Source organism: Furipterus horrens, unplaced genomic scaffold (assembly GCF_987537825.1).
Source record: "Furipterus horrens unplaced genomic scaffold, mFurHor1.1.pri manual_scaffold_5, whole genome shotgun sequence".
Taxonomy (NCBI): Eukaryota; Metazoa; Chordata; class Mammalia; order Chiroptera; family Furipteridae; genus Furipterus; species Furipterus horrens.
This window is the reverse complement of record NW_028327175.1, coordinates 159926562-159945040: the sequence shown is the minus strand read 5'-3', so window position 1 is coordinate 159945040 and position 18479 is coordinate 159926562. Positions and strand designations below refer to the sequence as shown.

General features: G+C 48.1%; 1 pseudogene; it reads left to right on the top strand.

Moving 5' to 3' along the window:
* The first annotated feature begins 9473 nt into the window (after window positions 1-9473).
* The window catches only part of LOC150010216 (spliceosome-associated protein CWC15 homolog pseudogene), a 43816-nt pseudogene continuing 34810 nt past the window's right edge, over window positions 9474-18479 (top strand).

The window sequence follows — 18479 nt, the reverse complement described above, 5'->3', positions numbered from 1 at the left end:
GCCCCCATGGACCTAGAATGTCTGCAGACCCACCCACTCTGGAACGATGGCCAGGGCAGCAGCTAGAGGGGCGCCAGTCTGGTGTGGAAGTGGGAGAGGTGCCTGGAAAAGGGGCGAGTGCTGGGCAGGCGACATTGTTCCCTCTCGGACCCCTCCCCCACATACAGCGCCACAACGTGCTGAAACAGGTCGCCCATTACTGATGAATCCTTAAGGCTCTGCCCCTTACAACATAGTAGGAGCGACAGCTCTACCTGGGACACGAAAGCAAACAAACACAGGAGACTTCCAGCCAAGATGGAGGCCTAGACTGACACACCCCATCTCCCTCCACAACTAAGAAGGAATACAACTACCTCAAAACCAGAAATAACCAGAAGTTCCAGAAAATAAATGGAAGTCCAACGTATGAAGTTATAAAGAAGTGGTGCTCATCCAGACAGGTAGGAGGGGTGAAGCCGGGGAAGAGAGGTCAAGCTATGCTGCGGCAGCAGCAGTGACGGCGGCAGGACAGCGGTTAAGTACAGACACCTGTATTTAAGGGGAGGCGAGAAGCGCCTGGGGAGCACCCCCGGCTGCAGACCAGACCCATCAGCTTGCAATTTCAAAGCCGGGAAAGGCAGACCCCCATTGCCTTGGACTGTGAGGCCCGGTGGGGGTGGGGACAGAGGAGGAGGCTCCCGGTCTCTCAGCAGAGATTGAATGGCAGGAATTCATCTTGGACCCCCACCCCCGCAGAAAATGCCCGGTAGTGAAGAGTGCACAGGGCTCCCCCTCCCCCGCTGTAGCGTAGGAAGTGTGACAGCTCTGCCCAGAAAGCAAAGGTAAACACAAAACTGTTCAGGATGGCACAGATCATGATAGAGATCCCAGTGATGCAGATGACCAGACGGCAAATTTCTAATCTAATGAAGCAGCAGATAGAAAATCTTTCTGAGGCACAGTTCAGAGCTTTGCTTATAAAAGCGCTTACAGACCTAACAGCAGATCTTAAACAGGGAAGAAATGAAGGCTAGTCCTGCTGAAATGAACAAAAACACATCCAAAACTAGTGGTGAGGGCAAGAAGACCAGGGATCAAATCAATAAATCAGAACATAGGGAAGGAACAGTCAACTAGTGCAGAAAGAGGAAACGAGAAGTGAGGAAAATGAGGAGAGGCTCAGAAACTTATTGGACAGCTATAAGCGGGCCAATATTCAAATCATAGGGTTGCCAGAAGGTGAAGAAGAAGAACGAGAAATTATGTGAAAAAATAATGAAGCAGAACTTCCCTAACTTAGGGAAGGAAATAGACTTACAGGTCCAGGAAGCAGAGAGTTCAAAAAAAACTGGACCCAGGGAGAACCACACCAAGACATATTATAATCAAAATGTCAAAAATTAAGGATAAAGAGAGAATCTTAAAAGCAGCAAGAGAGAAGAAGAGAATTACATACAAAGTCATCTCAATAAGACTGTCAGCTGATCTCTCAGTAGAAACTCTGCAGGCAAGAAGGGACTGGCAAGAAATATTCAAAGTAATGCAAAGCAAAAACCTACAACCACAAATACTCTATCCAGCGAAGCTGTCATTCAGAATAGAAGGGCAGAGAAAGTGCTTCCAGGACAAAGTAAAACTGAAGGAGTTCATCAGATCCAAACCACTGTTATATGAGATGTTAAAGGGACTTATTTAGGAGAAAGGATCAAAACTATGAACATTAAAATGAAAGCTGTATCACAACAACCAACAACAGAAGCTAGGGAACCAAAACAAAGGCAAACTAAGTAGGCAATGAGAGTGTGAAAAGAATTATAGGTATGGGGAACATTATGGAGGGAGGTCAGCAGGGAGGGGAAAGGGGGTAAAGGGAGGGAGATGGTACAGGAATTAGGAAGCATAGTAGGTGGGAGTGGAGTAGACAGGAAGATGTTGAGAGGAACTACATGCACAACCAATGGGCATGGACTAAGGGGACCGACAACTGGAGGGAGGGATGTCACTGGGTGAAGGGGAACAGAGGGAAAAGAAATTGGGACAATTGTAACAGCATAATCAATAAAGCATATTAAAAAGAAAAAGAAAAAACGGATCATTGTTTGGGGAAGATTTCCAGGTAGTCACCCCACCACCATTTTGTAAACCTCACTGGGGTGCTGTCTCCCATTTGGCCTCTGACTGAAAGTAGACTCACTGTTCCCTTTTAATTGAAACTGAGAGAAGGCATGTCTAAATAGGACTTTACTATCAACTTGGAGATAACAATAGAGAAATGTACCCAGAAGATGCCATGTACCTTCCTGAGGGTTTCCAAGTTCCTGACATTCATGTCCCATTTTCCTATTCTGGTACCCATGCAGACATCGCTAGTTGATCTGTATCATAGGATCCTTCTCTGAACTGTGATCCAGACAGCCACTAGCAGTCTGTGGATGCTGAGATGTGAAAGAATACCTGTTTGCCCTCCCTGGCCTTGGGGACATTGATGACATGTCTTCAGCTCAAGGAGTCCTTGGAGAGGCCTTGGGCCTGGTGAGGTTAGAGGTCATCTTCTTCAACTTTCATTTTAATGAAGAGGCTCAAAGAGGCCAAGTGACTTGCCCAAGATCACATGGTGAGTGATGTAGCTGGGTCTAAACCCAGATCTCCATAGTACCCATCTCCAGGGCCCTCCTATTACTCCACCCTGCCTTCTTCTCTCTGGTATTTAGGGAGATAGAAGAGCTCTGTCCATCTCTCTGGGGCCCCCTGAACTTCATTTGCTGGTGACCTTCTTCATCCTGCCTCTTACTTTTTGAACCTTAGTGTCTTTCCAACACGATTTTGCAATAGAAGAGGTTCAGAGGTGTGAAAAGCCATCTCATGTTCTCCCAGCAGGGCTGTCATTGAACCAGGAGGGGGGAAACAGCAATTTTTTTTTCACGTGCCCCAGCCCCACCTGCCCTGCTCCTTTGGGACCTGAGTAGAAAATATCTCTGAAGCCTCTAAAGCGATTCTTGGACAGAGCTGGCAAACTCACACTTATTAGAGCCTGGATGGAGTCAGATCTGGAAACAGTGGTTTATGCAACTGGGGTATGGATGGCCTGGGTATTAGGGAAGTGGGCTGGTGGTTGGTTGATGTTACAGATGGGTAGTGGGGCCACGTGGGTAGGCTGAAGTTATGGTGTTAGGTGACTGGGTGCTGATTGGGCTGGCCAACAACTAGGTGCTAGAAATGGATAAGCCTAGTGAAAAGGGAGTGGATACAGTCAAAGATGACCTGCCTGGGGTGTTGGCCTGGGATATGGCAGGTGAGAATTGTACGACTCAGGCTGTAGGTGAACAGGGTAAGCACTGTGGGTCCAGATGGGGGTGGGGAGCGTGTTCTGAGTTCTGAGTGTTGCGTGGGCTGGGCATTAGCTGGGTGGGCTGATGGTGGCCCAGGAGGTGAGGGGTTGGCTGCTTACGTGGTGGGGTTGGGTATATAGACAGAGCCTGGGCCTGGGAAGGTAGTTTTAGGCCGAAGATCTGCGTGCTCCACTCCACCTTCTCTTTGGCATTTGATATTTGGCAGCTTCTGAGTCAACTGCCTGGCTACCCTGTTGCCCTCTTCAGCTGCAAACCAGCTTCCAGCCCTCCACCACTCCCCACCTGCCGTGACCTCCACTGGTGCTGAAGGAGTGGGCCTGGGGTGTGATGGCGGCTATTCAGAGCAGTGGTCATGGCCCCCTCGACTTGAGCCAACCCAAAGTGACCTCTGGATGCTTTCCGGAAACCTCTGGCACATATCCTCTCCTCTCACATTGCACAGGCTCAGCTGTTCAGGAGTCGCGGAGTGGGGGGAGGACGCAGCAGGCGGCTTTCCGAAAGGAGGGTGTAATCAGGATTCCTGAAGAGGCTTGGGATGAGGGGTATCAGGGAGGGGTGGGAGCTGGGGCAGCCACAGGGGAGACCAAGAGCCTAAAAAGATCTGCTCATGTAGATCTTTTACAAAAGAGTTTGGATGTGCATCTGGGCTGGCATGGGCTTTGATACCATCCAGGAAGAAAGGGTTTGTGAACCCAAACCAGGACTAAGCAGGATGACAGAGGGGCCATCGAAGCACATGCAGAGACAGTGTGTATGAGTGCTTAGGAGCAGGAGCTGCACAGCCAGCCTAGCGATATCCAAACCGCACTGCTGCTACTTCTTGGCTGTGTGACCTCAGGCACAGCATTGAACTTCTCCGTTTCTCACCCATGAAATGGGGATAATATAGTATCTGCCTCACAGGGTTGTGAAGATTAAATGAATTAACATGTGAGAGGTGCTAAAAAGAGCATATGGCAACTGGTAAATGGTATATTAATTAGCTATCATTGTTACTGTATTGTTAACATGATGAAGACAAACTCACCAGCCGCTTCTCATTACCCAGCTGCCTGCTTGGGCTTGTCTCCAGTCTCTCATCTTTTCATTAAAGGGGAGGCCGGGGGACAGCCAGAGGCGGCTTTGTTGTCCCAAGTCATGCCACTGCGAATCTTTGAAAGGCGGTAAAAATGCATTCATTAATGCAGATATTCCAGGCAAAGGGTATCCAGCCCTCTTCCACATCAGGAACAATCCCTCCATTCCCAGCACCCACCCCAACTCAAGGAGAACTGGGGGAAGGGGACAGGAAAAGAATGAATGGGGCCCTCCTGATTCATGGGAGGCTAAGGAACAGAGGAGGCTCCTGCCAGCCCCTGCCCTGAGCCATGTGAGGGGACAGGTGTGGAGACCACAAGCTGCTGTGGATGGACGGCAGGGAGAGGTGTGAGAGCAACGGACGGCCTCATGGCCTGGCCCTCTCACCCTGCCAAGGTCTAGGCATCAGCTGTCCAGCCGCAAGTGGCTTCTGTGGAAGGGGCTGGCTGCCAGAGAGGAAGCCCAGAGCATGCCAGCCTCAATGAGGTCCAGGTCAGAGGCCAAGGCCAGGCTCTCAGGCCAGTGGCTCTACTGGCTCATTCCCAGGAACTGTCAACTACACAGTCACCCCAGCTAGGGACCAGTTGCTCACTCTGGAGTCCACTCTGCTTCCAGACATTTCCTGCTCCTGGTCTCTGCCCCTTTTGTCCCCAGCTGGGTCTCAGACCTAGGACAGACCCTGGGTCCCAATGAGCTGACTTCCAGGGCTTCTCAAAGGCTTGGGGAACAGAGGAGGTGGCAGGCAGAGGGCAGTGTTGGGGGGGGGAGGCAGGGAAAGCTGAGAGGGATAAGGGGCAGTAGGCAGCATTGGCCCTTCCTCGTAACTGACTAGGCAACCCTGGACCCAGGTGAATTTACCTCTTCGTGCCTTCATGCCCTTAGCTGTAAGGTATGGACGAGCTTCCCTTGTTTGGAGGGTAGCCTGGGAGGCGATAATAGTAATGGCTGAGCCCTGGCTGGTGTGGCTCAGTGGATTGAGCGTTCGCCTGTGAACCAAGTGTCACTGGTTTGATTCCCAGTCAGGGCACATGACTAGGTTGCACGTCACGTCCCCACATGGGGGCGTGAATGAGAGGCAACCACACAGTGATGTTTCTCTCCCTCTCTTTCTCCTTTCCCCTCTTTCTAAAAATAAAAAATAAACAAACAAACAAATAAATAAATTATTATTTTTTAAGATAGTAATGGCTGAAAAAAACTGAAATTAGGACTTAAAAAGGAGCTGATTACTGACTGGAGCCATAGAACTACAACTTCTATTCCCTTCATTGCTACCAGACCTTCACCCACTTCCATCGCTAACACAGGTGTACCAAGGCCTTGGTGCAGGTCCACCTACCCCTCAGACTCATCAGGGAACCAGTAACCTGGGGCCTCTTCTTGGGCCTTGGGTATCAAAAAGTCTAACTGCATTGGCAGAATTGGAGGAGTCAAGGGAAGGCATCCTGGTGTGTGCATGCGTATGTTTGATGTCAAAGCAGACCCGAGGCATTGGGTTTACCTGCCCGTCCGGCACCATTTGCGGCACCCAACATTTACGTTAACAGAGCTGACTGTAACTGCCATCGTTTCTCCTTCCCTTTGAAGCGGGAGGATGAAGAGGAAGAAAAACAAGAATTTTTCTTGCAGTATTCTTCTCTGAAGTCACTCCGTGAATCAGAACTAAATCCAGGCCTGGAAGCCAAATGTCTGGGTCCCTTGCCGGGCAGTTCCCCACAGGAGGAGAGGTTCAAAGGCCCCTGCTGGCCTGCCTCCTCATGGCTCCCCCGCTCCTGGGGCATCTCATGTCCTCTTGTTCTGCCCTCAGGGGTCCCAAAGGCTCTGAGCAGCTCCACGTCCTCTGCCTGCAGGACTTCATGGAGTAGGAACATTCTGGAGGCCTTGGCCTTCCTCAGCAGGGTGGAAAGGAAGCAATGAACTAGGCCCACCCAGTACTTGCCCTCAGGAACTTGCCATCGGTTTCTCACTCAAGGAGCCTTGCCTTGCCTTTCTAGAATAGGACAAATGGAGGGGTGATGTGAGGGGCAGGCAACCCCCTGGTGGGCCAGGCAGGGCTGCCCTACCGCATGGGGAGAGGCAGGAGGCAGTGACTTAGCGGGTCCCTGCTGCTCTGTGGCTGTGGCAGGCAGGCTGAGCGGTGTGGGGAAGTGGGCCCCCTCTGGTCATCCTTGGCCAGGACTGAAACATCCGCCTCCCCTTAACCCCAGGTGTCTCTCATGGAAGGCTGGGGCCTGAGGCAGGCTGGAGCTTCCAGTCTTGGGTTTACAAGCTGCAGAATAAGGGGTGCCTTGATGTAGTCTCATGCAAACCACTCACCATTCAGAGGAGGAAAGGGGCCCCAGAGAGGGGAGAAGGCCTTCCCTGGACGTGCAGTGGATTATGGGAGAGCCAGGCTTCCTGACTCTCACACCAGTGCTCTTCCTACCACACAGTGCAGCTTGTGTCTGACTGGTGACCTGGTGACTTGAGGGGACAGCTGGCATCCTCGGAAGCCTCCCCATACCTCTGCCCCCACCCTGGGTCTGGCTCACCTTACCTCACTCACAGGCCTCCTGAGGGTCTTCCTGCCTCTCACCTCCCCTGTTTGGATTTCTTTCTTAATCAGTACTGTGTTCCTGTCGCTCCTTTGTTTGAAACCCTCAGTGACTTCCCATTGCCTATAACTCTTGGGCAACACTCAAGGCCCATTCTGACCCAGTCCCACCCATGCTTTTGGCCTTGCCCTCCTAGTAGGCATGCTGAATATTCTGTCTACTCTTCCTCCTGTTTGCTGAGTTGGGGGTCTCCTTACTTTTGCATACACTGGAGTTCCCATTCTCTAACTGAGGAAAGTACTCATTCTCCCAGATCCCCTTCAAATGTCTCCTCTTCTGTGAGGCCTCCCTCAGATGATTCCAGTTGTTTCTACTGTGCACAGGGCAGACTCCTGTGAGGACTTCCGTGGATTACTCACGTACTTACAGCTCCCCTGATCCTTGAGGCCAAGCCTTGTCTTCTTCCCATGTATGTGTGCCCTGCCCCAGCTCATGGCTGTCCTTGATCTTGAGACATGTTTATGAAATGAAGGGGCCACAGCAGTCTTTATGAGCAGAGCCTGCTTCTCTGGTCCCCCCACTGCATTCCTGGCCTATCACCCTATGTCACCTTCCCCTAATGATCTCTCTCTCTCTCTCTCAAATCCTCATCTGAGGATATTTATTGATTTGAGAGAGAGAAACATTTGATCTGTTGCTCCTGTATGTGCCTCAACTGGAAATTGAACCTGCAACCTAGGTATGTGCCCTGACAGGGAATCGAACCCACAACCTCTTGGTGAACGGAACAGCTAAGACACTCGGCCAGGGCCCCACATGATCTCTTACGATGAGATAACATCTTCTGTGCCCCAGGGAGAAGGAAGGCAGGACATCCTCACCAGGGTGTAAGTGGCGGGTGCCTGCTGCTCTTGAGAACCTGCCTGGATATTGGGATGAGGAAACAGGGAAGCTCGGAGCTGGATGCCTGTGAGTGAAGCACTGCGGTGGATGGGTGGGTGAGGAGGTACAGAGACAGGACGGCTAGAAGCGGACATGGTGGGGCAGGCTGCCCCACTTTCAGGCCCAGTTAGCCTTCCACCGGGGGTGGGAAGAAGGGAGGAGACTGGCCCTGGGATGGCCAGCATCCCGGCCAGAGACCTGAGGGCGGTGTCCCCCAGTGGCTCACGATGCTGGCTCCAGAGCCCCCACCACCACTGTCTGTCAGGGGCATCCATGGCTCAGCCTGCAAGGCTCAGCATCTGGGGGAGGGAGGGCACTGGGCCGGGATGCGAGCCCAGCCCCTTTCCTCACTGTGTAAACAGATGACTTAAAGGCTTACAGGCAGAGAAATAAATAGCCCTGTGGCCTCAGCTGGGCCCTGCAGCAGGGAGCTCACTTTTCCTTTGGGTAGCAGCCTCTGCCTCAGAAGCCTTGGGACACTTGGCACCCCCCTGCCCCCTGCAGCCACCCACCAGCCTGGAAGGAGGGTCCAGCTTAGATTCCTACTACCTTTCTCTCCCTAAGCCCCAACCTCAAGGCAAGGGGGCACCTCCCAGATTCCCAGATTCTCTATGAAAATCCCTTATATGCAAATGATGTTGGGGGGAAGGGCACGCTGGGACAGGGCCCTAGAAGCCACTGGGGTGCTCATGGGACAGGGCATGGTGTGCAATGGTGACCTGCACCCGATTTCCTGGGAGCCCAGCCACTGGCTCTCTGAGTGAGCCTGGGCCAGGGACATAATGTCCCGTTATCCTGGCGGCCTAGAGAATAAGAACAGTAATAGCCCCAAGGGGTGCTTGTCAGTGTTAAGTGAGATGATATGTGCAAAGCACAGAACAGCATTTGGCACATAGTGAGTGCTCAACAAATGGTAGCTATTATTGTTAATGCCACCTGGCTGCTGCCCTTGGGATCTGAATCCTGCCCAAACAGGCCCACCTGCCCCACTTCACACACAAGGACGAAGTCCGCACCCTCATTCCCTGCTTTGTGCCAACACTACCCTTAATCTCTGAACAAAATCCACCCCCTCCCCTCTGACACAGAATTCACCTCTACCCAAGTGTCCGCTCTCAGCTGACACCCGGCATGGAGCTTTGAAAACATCTGGATGGTGCATCTTGGCTCTCTCTGTGACGTCCAGATGTTTGGGCAGCATGTGGACTCCCTTTTCCGGCCTTCCCCAGCAGTGGGGCGGGGGGCGCAGCGTGTTGTGGTGAACATCTGTGATTGCAGGGGGCCCAGCCTTTGCCTTCCCTAAGCTGGGCCGCCAACCAAGGGCCCTCCCACGGGAAAGGGGAGATGGAGACAGTCCCCTGACCCAGGACACTGCCTGCTATGGGCTGGCCGCCTTGCCAGAGGCAGGTCAGGAGAGACAGTTGGGGCTTGTGGGGGACAGGAAATGGCACAGGATCTCTGCAAAGGAGGAGACCTGGGATCTAGTCTTCGCTCTCCTATGTGATTGCTGTGCAGTCTTGGGGAAGTCACTCTCCCTCTCTCGGCCTTGGTTCCGGCACTTGAACAGTAAAGGGGCTGGGCTACATCGATGGTCACTAAGCCTGACCAGCAGCAGAACCCCAGCCTTCTCACCCTGGTCACTATCACTAGCATCAAGATTCTGATTCTCCAGGTATCAGGTGGGAACCGGGCCTGCGAATGTTTAACAAAGGCCCCTGTGGTGGGCTTGCAGGTATGGGAGCCACTGGCCCAGGTGGTGTGTAAGAACCTGCTGAACTTCTGTTGGCCTCTGTGTGATGTCCCTTGGACCTGGTTCTCACAGTCACGCTGGAAGGCTGACGTCAGCCTGCTCTGGCCTCAGACAAGCACAGGAGTAAAGCTAATTGGTCAGGTCAGGTGGTGCCAGCAGGATGTGTGTGTGTGAAAGAGAGAGAGAGAGAGAGAGAGAGGAGGCGCATGAGTGTGTGTGCTTCTCTGTCAGTGTGTCTGTCTAGGAGTGCGTGCTTGGGTATGCATGTCATCAGAGAAAGTGCATGCATGTGTGCGTGTGTGTGTGTGCGTGTGTGAGAGAGAGAGAGAGAGAGCACTTGGCACCCAAGGCTGGGTTCTTTATAGCTCACTGCTCTTCTGTCACCTCTTCGATACTGGGGAAAAACAGGTGCTGAAGTGACCCAGAAAGGTCCTCCTGACCCCACCCTGTTCTCTGTGTGACAGAGTAGATGCTTGTACCCACAGGGAGTTACATGGCTGGGCTCCGGCCTGGAACACACTGCAGTGATGCCGAGAAGGGGACTGGGCCTGGGCCAGGTGAGGGCAGGCTGGACAGCCAGGCCCAGCTACTCAGCTCACCCTGGGAAGGCAGCAGGCCTGCAGAGATCTCTCCTCCCAAGAGCCTCAGAATGTCTAGATGGCCTTAAACCTGGACAGAAGTCCAGTGAACCCTTCACTACTGCCTATATTCATTCATCTCACTCTCAAGCTGAGAGGTTGAGCAAACTAAGCAAAGAGGAGATGGCTGGAGTTGAGAATTTGATGGTCCATCCACAAGGCAACCCTCCCACCCATTATTCAGGTTGCATCACTATCTTGCCCTCTGCTTTGTTCTGCACTGAACCCAAGTGAGTCAATCTCATTCAGCTACACACACACACACACACACACACACACTCACCTTTGCAGGTGGAGGCCAACTCAAGGATCTCCTGTTTTCAGGCCCCACCTCAGCCACTGGCTCTGAGACCTCTGCTAACTCCTGCTGGGCTCATCATGAATCCCCAACCTGACATGATGGTTCTGAGTCAAGAGGCCAGATCTTTGCCCTCAGCACAGTCTTAGCCTTGCTGGGGGACCACAGGGTAGACCCTCCAGGCTCAGTTATAAGCAGAGCCCAACACCCTCCATGGAGATTAATAATAACAGCATTTAGGATCTAACTGAGCATTTCCTTTGAGCCAAGCACCCTTGGAAGCACTGTACATGTAACATCTAATTTGAATGTCACAAGAGCCCCAAGAGGTAAATACTATTCTTCTTTTGCAGGAAGCCCTGAGGCCAGAGGTGAAGTAACTTGCCCAGAGTCACACAGAGAGAAGGTGACAGAGCCAGAATACAGAAACACCATGTAGGTTATGTCTTTAACTACTAAATCAGGTCACTTAAGGCACCTTTTCCAATCCTGAGCACTAACAATGTGCCAGGTCTCAGGTGCTGCTGAGTGCTTTCCATGCATTTGCTGGTTTCGTGAGGATCCTGCTTCTCTCAGGACCAGAGCTGGAAGAAGAGGAAGCAGGAAAGAACATGATGCGTGGTTTTGGGAAAGACACGTGGAAAACTGAGGTGGGAAGCTCAGGGTATGTCAGGGGTTGGGGAACATTTTCTGTAAAGGGCTGGACAGTCACAATTGACCATGACTCCATGTAAAGAACGAGCGTGGCTGTGGGCCAGAAAGCATTCTCTACGGATGATGTGATTTGAATGTCATAATTTTCACATGTCACAAAATAGTCTTCGTTTGATTTTTTTTTCCAGCCATTTAAAATGTAAAAAGCATTCCTCACTTGTGAGCTGTACACAAATGGGGTGTGGGCTGGATTTGGCCCATGGACTGTAACCTGCCAACTCCATGTGGGTTGAGCGCCCAAGCATGTGCTTTATGGCCATCCTGGTTCCTGCAATTCTTCAGCCATATTGGAGCTCCTGTCCCAAACGCTGCATCCTGATATCAAGCTGACCCAGGGTTCTGAATGAGAGTTGGACAATGTTGAGTCCTGATCCTGAGCTGGGATCCAGATCTAAGCCAGGGACTCCTTTAAGGATTTGAGTTTTCAGCACCACTATTTTCTGGGTGAGTGATGGTGGGCAAATTTCTTAACTTCTGAATTAGATGGGATTCCCTTCAGATGCAAAGGAGAAAATTTCAATTCAATTGCTTAAGTTGAAAAGTAGATTTTTTATTTGCTCCTGAAATTGAAAAGTCCAGGAATAGATCTAATAGCTTCAGGTACCATTAGATCTGAGCACCCAAATGACACTGTCTGTCATCTATGTCTTCCCAGCTCTTGGCTCGGGGTTTTGGATTGCCTCATGCTCCGTTATGGTCGTGCTAAGGAGTGGTAGGAGTGCCACCCATGGCTGAAGGCTCACATCCTGTCTGCTTAGCAACCCCAGTTGGAAGCAAATTCTACTTCTGCAAACACTTAGCAAATTTCCTAAAGATGCTCACAGGCTCTGGATGGCCGGGTTTGGGTTATGAAACTCTTGATGAATTAATCACCATGGCCAGAAGAAACAGAATGTCTATTTGCCCTGGATCAGCGCTCACTGAGAGTGTAGAAGGGGTGGCTCCCCAGGGGGAAAGCCAGGAGGAGGCCAATGGAGGCAGGACAGAGAGAACAGCTGCCCACCATAGAATCTGAGGCTCAGCATCCTCTTCTGCAAGAGGAGACAACAACGCCACCTCACAGCCAGTGTGGCAGTGGGAAAGAAGAGCATCGTGATAACCCTTGTAATGGGGAAGGAAGGAAACTAGGTGCATGCGGTGGGCCCTTCATCTGGGGGGCCTAAGACATCACGGCACAACCTCCTGTTAAAAGGAAGACCCTTAGAATGGTATAGCTGCTGTGGAAAACATTATAGCAGTTCCTAAAAAATTTTAAATACAATTCTGATATGACCCAGCAATTCCACTTCTGGGTATATACCCAAAAGAATTGAAAGCAGGGACTCAAATAGATATTTGTGCACCTATTTCCACAATAGCCAAAAAGTGGAAGCAGCCCAATGTCCAGTGATGAGTGAATGAATGAATAGTGGTGTATGCATAAAGTGAAGTAGTATTCAGCTTTAAAAAAGGAAGAAAATTCTGACATATACTCCAACAAGGATGAACCTTGAGGACATTATGCTTCATGATATAAGCCAGTCACAAAAAGAACAAATACTATATGAATCCACTTATATGAGGGACATAGAGTAGTCATATTCAGAGAGACAGAAAGTAGAATGGTGGTTGCCCCGGGTTGAGGGGAAGGGAGTGAGAGTTATTGTTCAATAGGTGCAGCTATATCTACCTATTAGGTCCTTGCGATAGTCAAATTAGTCTTTAAATAGGAGGCTGATGCATGAGTGGATGGGTAGATGGATGAATGAGTAGATGGACAGGTGGGTGGATGGGTGGAATGAAAGTTTTCACTAGTAGAATGCAGTAAAAACCTTACCCTTAGCCAGAGATGGAAAAGTAGATACCCACATACTCAGGCTAAAAACGTCAGTGCACACAGCCAGGACTGCCCCACACATGCCACACCCCAACCCCCTCCCTTATACTAAAAACACATACTCAGACACCACCACCACCCCTGACCCATGGGTGGCTCTGTCTCTTCCAGATCAAGCCTCTTATGAGTGAACCAAGACTGTAGAGTTTGAAAGAGGTTCCTGACACATGGAAGAAAACTCACCAAGGGATAGATAATGCTCTTGAAAAATGAGGTTGGGGTGAATGCTTGTGCTCTTACATACCAAACACTGCTGTAGGCACTGTATGTATAAACTCACTGGATCCTTGCAGCACCCCCTGAAGTAGATGCTATTACTTCTCGTCCCTTATAACAAATTGGGTAACTGAGACACAGAGACGTCAAGTGCCTTCCCCATGTCACCCAGCCACTAAGGGGCTGAGACGCTGTTGGAACCCGTGGCTGTCCAGCTCCTACAGTTCTCATAGAGAGTGGAGACAAGTCTATTTTCCTTCTTTGTCAACTTGACCCAGTGATTCTGGTTTTCCCATCACCCCAACCAGGGCTGCCTTCCATTTTAACTGTTCTTCCTCTCATTTTACAAATAAGAAAAATAAGACTTTAAAAAGTGAAATAACTTTACATAAGCAAAACAACTTTGCAAAGCCAGCCAGAGTTGCCCAAAGTACCAATAACATTGATATCATTGTGTCACTGATTATGTATTTCATCACCTTGTAGTGCGTCAAGGAGAACTTCTAATCCATGGAGACGAAGCTGGGCCCTGGTTGGGGCAGCAACCAGGTCTCCAACAGAATAGAGAGTGTGTATCTGGTTCACCACTGCAGCCCCGGCCCCAGCCCAAGATCAAGGCTGGTATGCGGTAGACATTCAAATAACAACAGCTAACCTTTACTGGGCCCTTGCTATCTGCCAGGCACTGTTTTAATCACTTTACAAACATTAACTCATCGAATCCTCTCAATACCCTTTTGAAGCAGGCTCTATTATTATGCCCACTTACAAATGGGGAAACCAAGGCACAGAATGTTTAAGTAACTCACACACAGCACACTGCGAGTACTGAGTAAATGAGTGAGCAAATGAACCTGATAGTTCATCACTGAGTCCTCCTAAAATATCCCCCCCAGGACCTCAGAGAGTGCAGAATCCACCCTCACACCGCAGGTGAGCTGCTCAGCACTGTGAGAGCAATGCGTCCACCAAAGGAGCAAGGGGCTTCTCTCCCCACAGGACCCAGCGTGTGCAGTGGTCTTGGAGGGACCAGGGACCTGGAGAGAGTCCCAGGATGAGCCAGGGCTGGAAGGGCTGGTGGTCAGTGGGGCCAAGAATGGAGCCAGCCTTTGGAGGAAGTGGATTTTGTTTGCTATTCAGAGATGCTAAGTGGGAAGTGGCAGGGGCCCTCACACACACACTCACACACACAGTGTCTCAGTGGACAGGAAGAGGAAATGCCTTGCATTTTCCAGCCGCTTGTCCCAAGGCCAAGCCTGAATGCCAGCCCTAAAAATACAACCTGGAAGCAGAGCTATGCTAACAGCTCCCTCCTGTCTCTGTCACCCTCTTCCCCGCATCCCCTCAGGTTTATTTTTGAATGAGGACTCTTCGTGAAAGTAACCCGATGCTGGACGCTGGCAAAACCTGAGCCCTTTTCTTTCATGTCTCCTTCCATTCAGGTTTCTGGAGTGGGGAGAGGAGAGGAGGGAAGAATGACTACCTTTGGTTTAGGAGAAAAGCAAAGGGGGTGGAGCTAAAGGGACATACACACAGACCCCTTCTGCATGATATCGTGACCTGGTTGTCAGAGAGGATCTGTCAAGCTGAGCACCATGCCAGGCATGGCATAGGAACTGGAGTCAGTCACACCATTTCTGCCCTCAAGGCACTTGCAGCCTCCATGAGGAATGGACCAAACAAGAAAGAAGAGCACACTGCCCAAGGCTAACTTCAGGGTCCTCCAACCAGCAGTAAAAGGTCAGCCCTTTGAACTTGTCCAGAACTTACCAAGGATCAATGAAGACTTGAGTACCTCCCCTGTTATGCATGACTGGAAACAAGGCAAGAAAGTACACTCTTGCCATTCCTATTTAATGTTGTACAGGGGTCTAAGCCAGTGCAATAAGACAAGCAAATGAAATTAGAAAATTATCTACATTGAAAAGGAAGAAGAGAAACTGTATTTATTTGTAGATAATATGGTTATCTACATAGAAAATCCTACAGATCCTACAAAAAGCTACTAGAATTAATAAGTGAATTAGAAGATTGTAGAATTCAAGATCAATATTAAAAAATTCATTGTATTTATGAGATCTGTCTAGAAGGTATCCAGCCATGTAATATGAAAAACAGAGACATTTATTGAAGAAGATACAAGATACAAGAAACATTGTACATAAGACAATGATGTCTCAATCCCCTTCAAAGTAGGTACCTTAGCACCTCACACAGTTCTCCCAATTGCCATCAGCCGTCCCATTGTATTTTTCTGAATCTCATCTACAGTCTGAAATCTTTTCTCTTTCAAAGGTGATTTAAGTTTTGGGAAAAGCCAGAACTCACAGAGTGCCAAATTTAGACTGTAGTGGGGCTGAGTCACCTGGGTGATTTGACTTTTCACCAAAAAACCCTGTACAAAATGTGATGCATGGGCAGGTGTGCTGTCATGATGAAGCTGCCAATCATCAGTTTCTCATACTGTGGCCTTTTGAACCATCTGAATAGTTTCCACAAAGGAATGTTCAAGCTTAACACAAAATTTGATGCAGACTTATTGCTTTACTTGCTTAATCATTTTGAATGCAACAGCCACACAGTATGTGTGCTCATTCAACAGCATCTACCAACCCCACTGACTAGTACAGTGAAGTTGTCATTGTTCATGCATGCACATTCCAGTACGCTCTCCTTGGCTGCCAGGTTACATTGATGTTGCACAAACCATTTTCGTTATATTAACAATGGCTGGACTTTTTCCAGACAGACCTCATACAATAGCCAAGATTTGGAAGCTACCCAAGTGCCCGTCAGTAGATCGTGGATAAAAAAGCTGTGGTACATTTACACAGTGGAATACTACTCTGCCATGAAAAAGAAAATCTTACCCTTTGCAACAGCATAAATGGGCCAGGAGAGCATTATGATAAGTGAAATAAGATGAGAACCATATGATTTCACTTATATGTGGAATATAATTAACAAAATAAACTAACAAACAAAATAGAAACAGACTCATAGATACAGAGAACAGACTGACAGCTGTAAGAGGGGAGGGGGGTTGTGGGGTTGGGAGAAAAAGGTGAAGGGATTAAGCCAAAACAAGCAAACAAACAAACTCATAGACAGATCAAAACTCTGGTATGATGAATGATAACCAGAAAGAAAGAGGGTGGGGGGAGGTACAAGAGAGTATAGGGAGGATAAATGGTGATGCAAAGAGACTTGACGTGGGGTGGTAAAAAGAAGAAAAAAAAGGCATTTTTAGCCATTCCAGTGGGTGAGTAGTGGTATCTCATTGTGTTTTTTATTTGCATTTGTCTAATGACTAGTGATGTTGAGCATTTTTCCATATGCTCATTCATCATCTAAATCTTTGGTGAAATGTCTGTTCAAATTTTTATCCACTTAAAAAATTGAGTTGTTTGTTGTCTTCTTATTGAGCTCTAACACTTCTTCATATCAAATTTCCCAAAATGGAATCACTGGGTCATAAGGCAGTTTCATTTCTAATTTTTTGAGGTCACTCCACACTGCTTTCCCCAGTGGCTGCACCAGTCTGCATTCCCACCAACACTGCACTAAGGTTCCCCTTTTCTCCGCATCCTCGCCAACACTCTGTTGCTTTATTGATGATGGCCATTCTGACTGGTGTGAGGTGATACCTCATTGTGGTTTAACTTTGCATTTCTTTGATGATTAGTGACATTGAGCATCTTTTCATATGTCTTGGGAGAAGTGTCTATTCAGGTACTTTGGCCATTTTTAAATTGGATTGTTTAGTTTATTTGGTATTGAGCTGTATAAGATCTTCATAAATTTTGGATATTGACCTTTATCAGATGTTGGCAAACATGTTCTCCCATTCAGTGGGTTGTCTTTTATTTTGTTGATGATTTCCTTTGCTGTGCAAACTTTTTAGTTTGATGTAGTCCCATCTGTTTATTTTTTTGCTTTTGTTTCCTTTGCCTAAGGAGATATAGCAGAAAAAATATTGCTATGAGAAATGTCCAAGATCTTACTGCCTATGTTTTCTTCTAGGATTTTTATGGTTTCCAGTCTAACATTCAAGTCTTTAATTCTTGTGTATGTTGTAAGAAAGTGGTCTAGTTTCAATTTTTACCACATATCTGTCCAATTTTTTCAACATCATTTATGGAATAAACTGTCTTTACCCCATTGTATGTTTTTGTCATAAAGGTGTAGGTTTATTTCTGGGCTCTATTCTGTTCCATTGATCTGTATGTGTTTGTATGCCAGTACCATGCTGTTTTGATTACTATGGCCTTGTAATATAGTTTGATATCAGGTAGCATAATTCCCCCAATTTGTTCTTCTTTCTCAAGATTGCTGTGGATATTTAGGATCTCTTGTGGTTCCATATAAATTTTTGGAATATTTGTTCAAGTTCTGTGAAATATGCCAATGGTACCTTGATAGGAATCTGGACAGACAGATTAAAAGTGGCTTTTAAAGCCTAACCATCCCAATGTTGTCCAGGATATAGGGCAACTGGAATTCTCATGAACTACTAGTAGAAATGCAAAATGGTGCAACCATTTTGGAAAACAAGTTGGCAGTTTAATTCCACTCCTAGGTATTTACCCAAAGAAATGAAAGCATATGTACAGACAAATATATATTCATGAATGTTCATAGCATCTTTATTCATAGTAGCCAAAAACTGGAAACCACTCAAATGTCCATCCACAGATGAATGAATATAGAAATTGTGGTATATACACACAATAGAATACCACTTGGTAATAAAAAGTAATGAACTATTGGTATACACAGCAGCATAGATGACTATCAAAATAATTAGGTTGAGTGAAAGAAATTCAACCCCCCCAAAGAACATACTGTACTTTAATATAAAATTCTAGAACATGCAAACTAATCTTGAGAAACAGAAAGGAGATCAGTTTGTAGGATGATGGACATGTGCATTATTTTGATTGTGATGATCATTTCATGATATATGCCTATATCAAAATATATCAAAGTGGACACTATAAATATGCAATGTGTCATTTGTTAGTTATACTTCAATAAAGCTATAAAAAACAGTTTTCTAAAAAAGCTTATGGGCCTAAGAAAGGATTCTTAACTATTTTTTT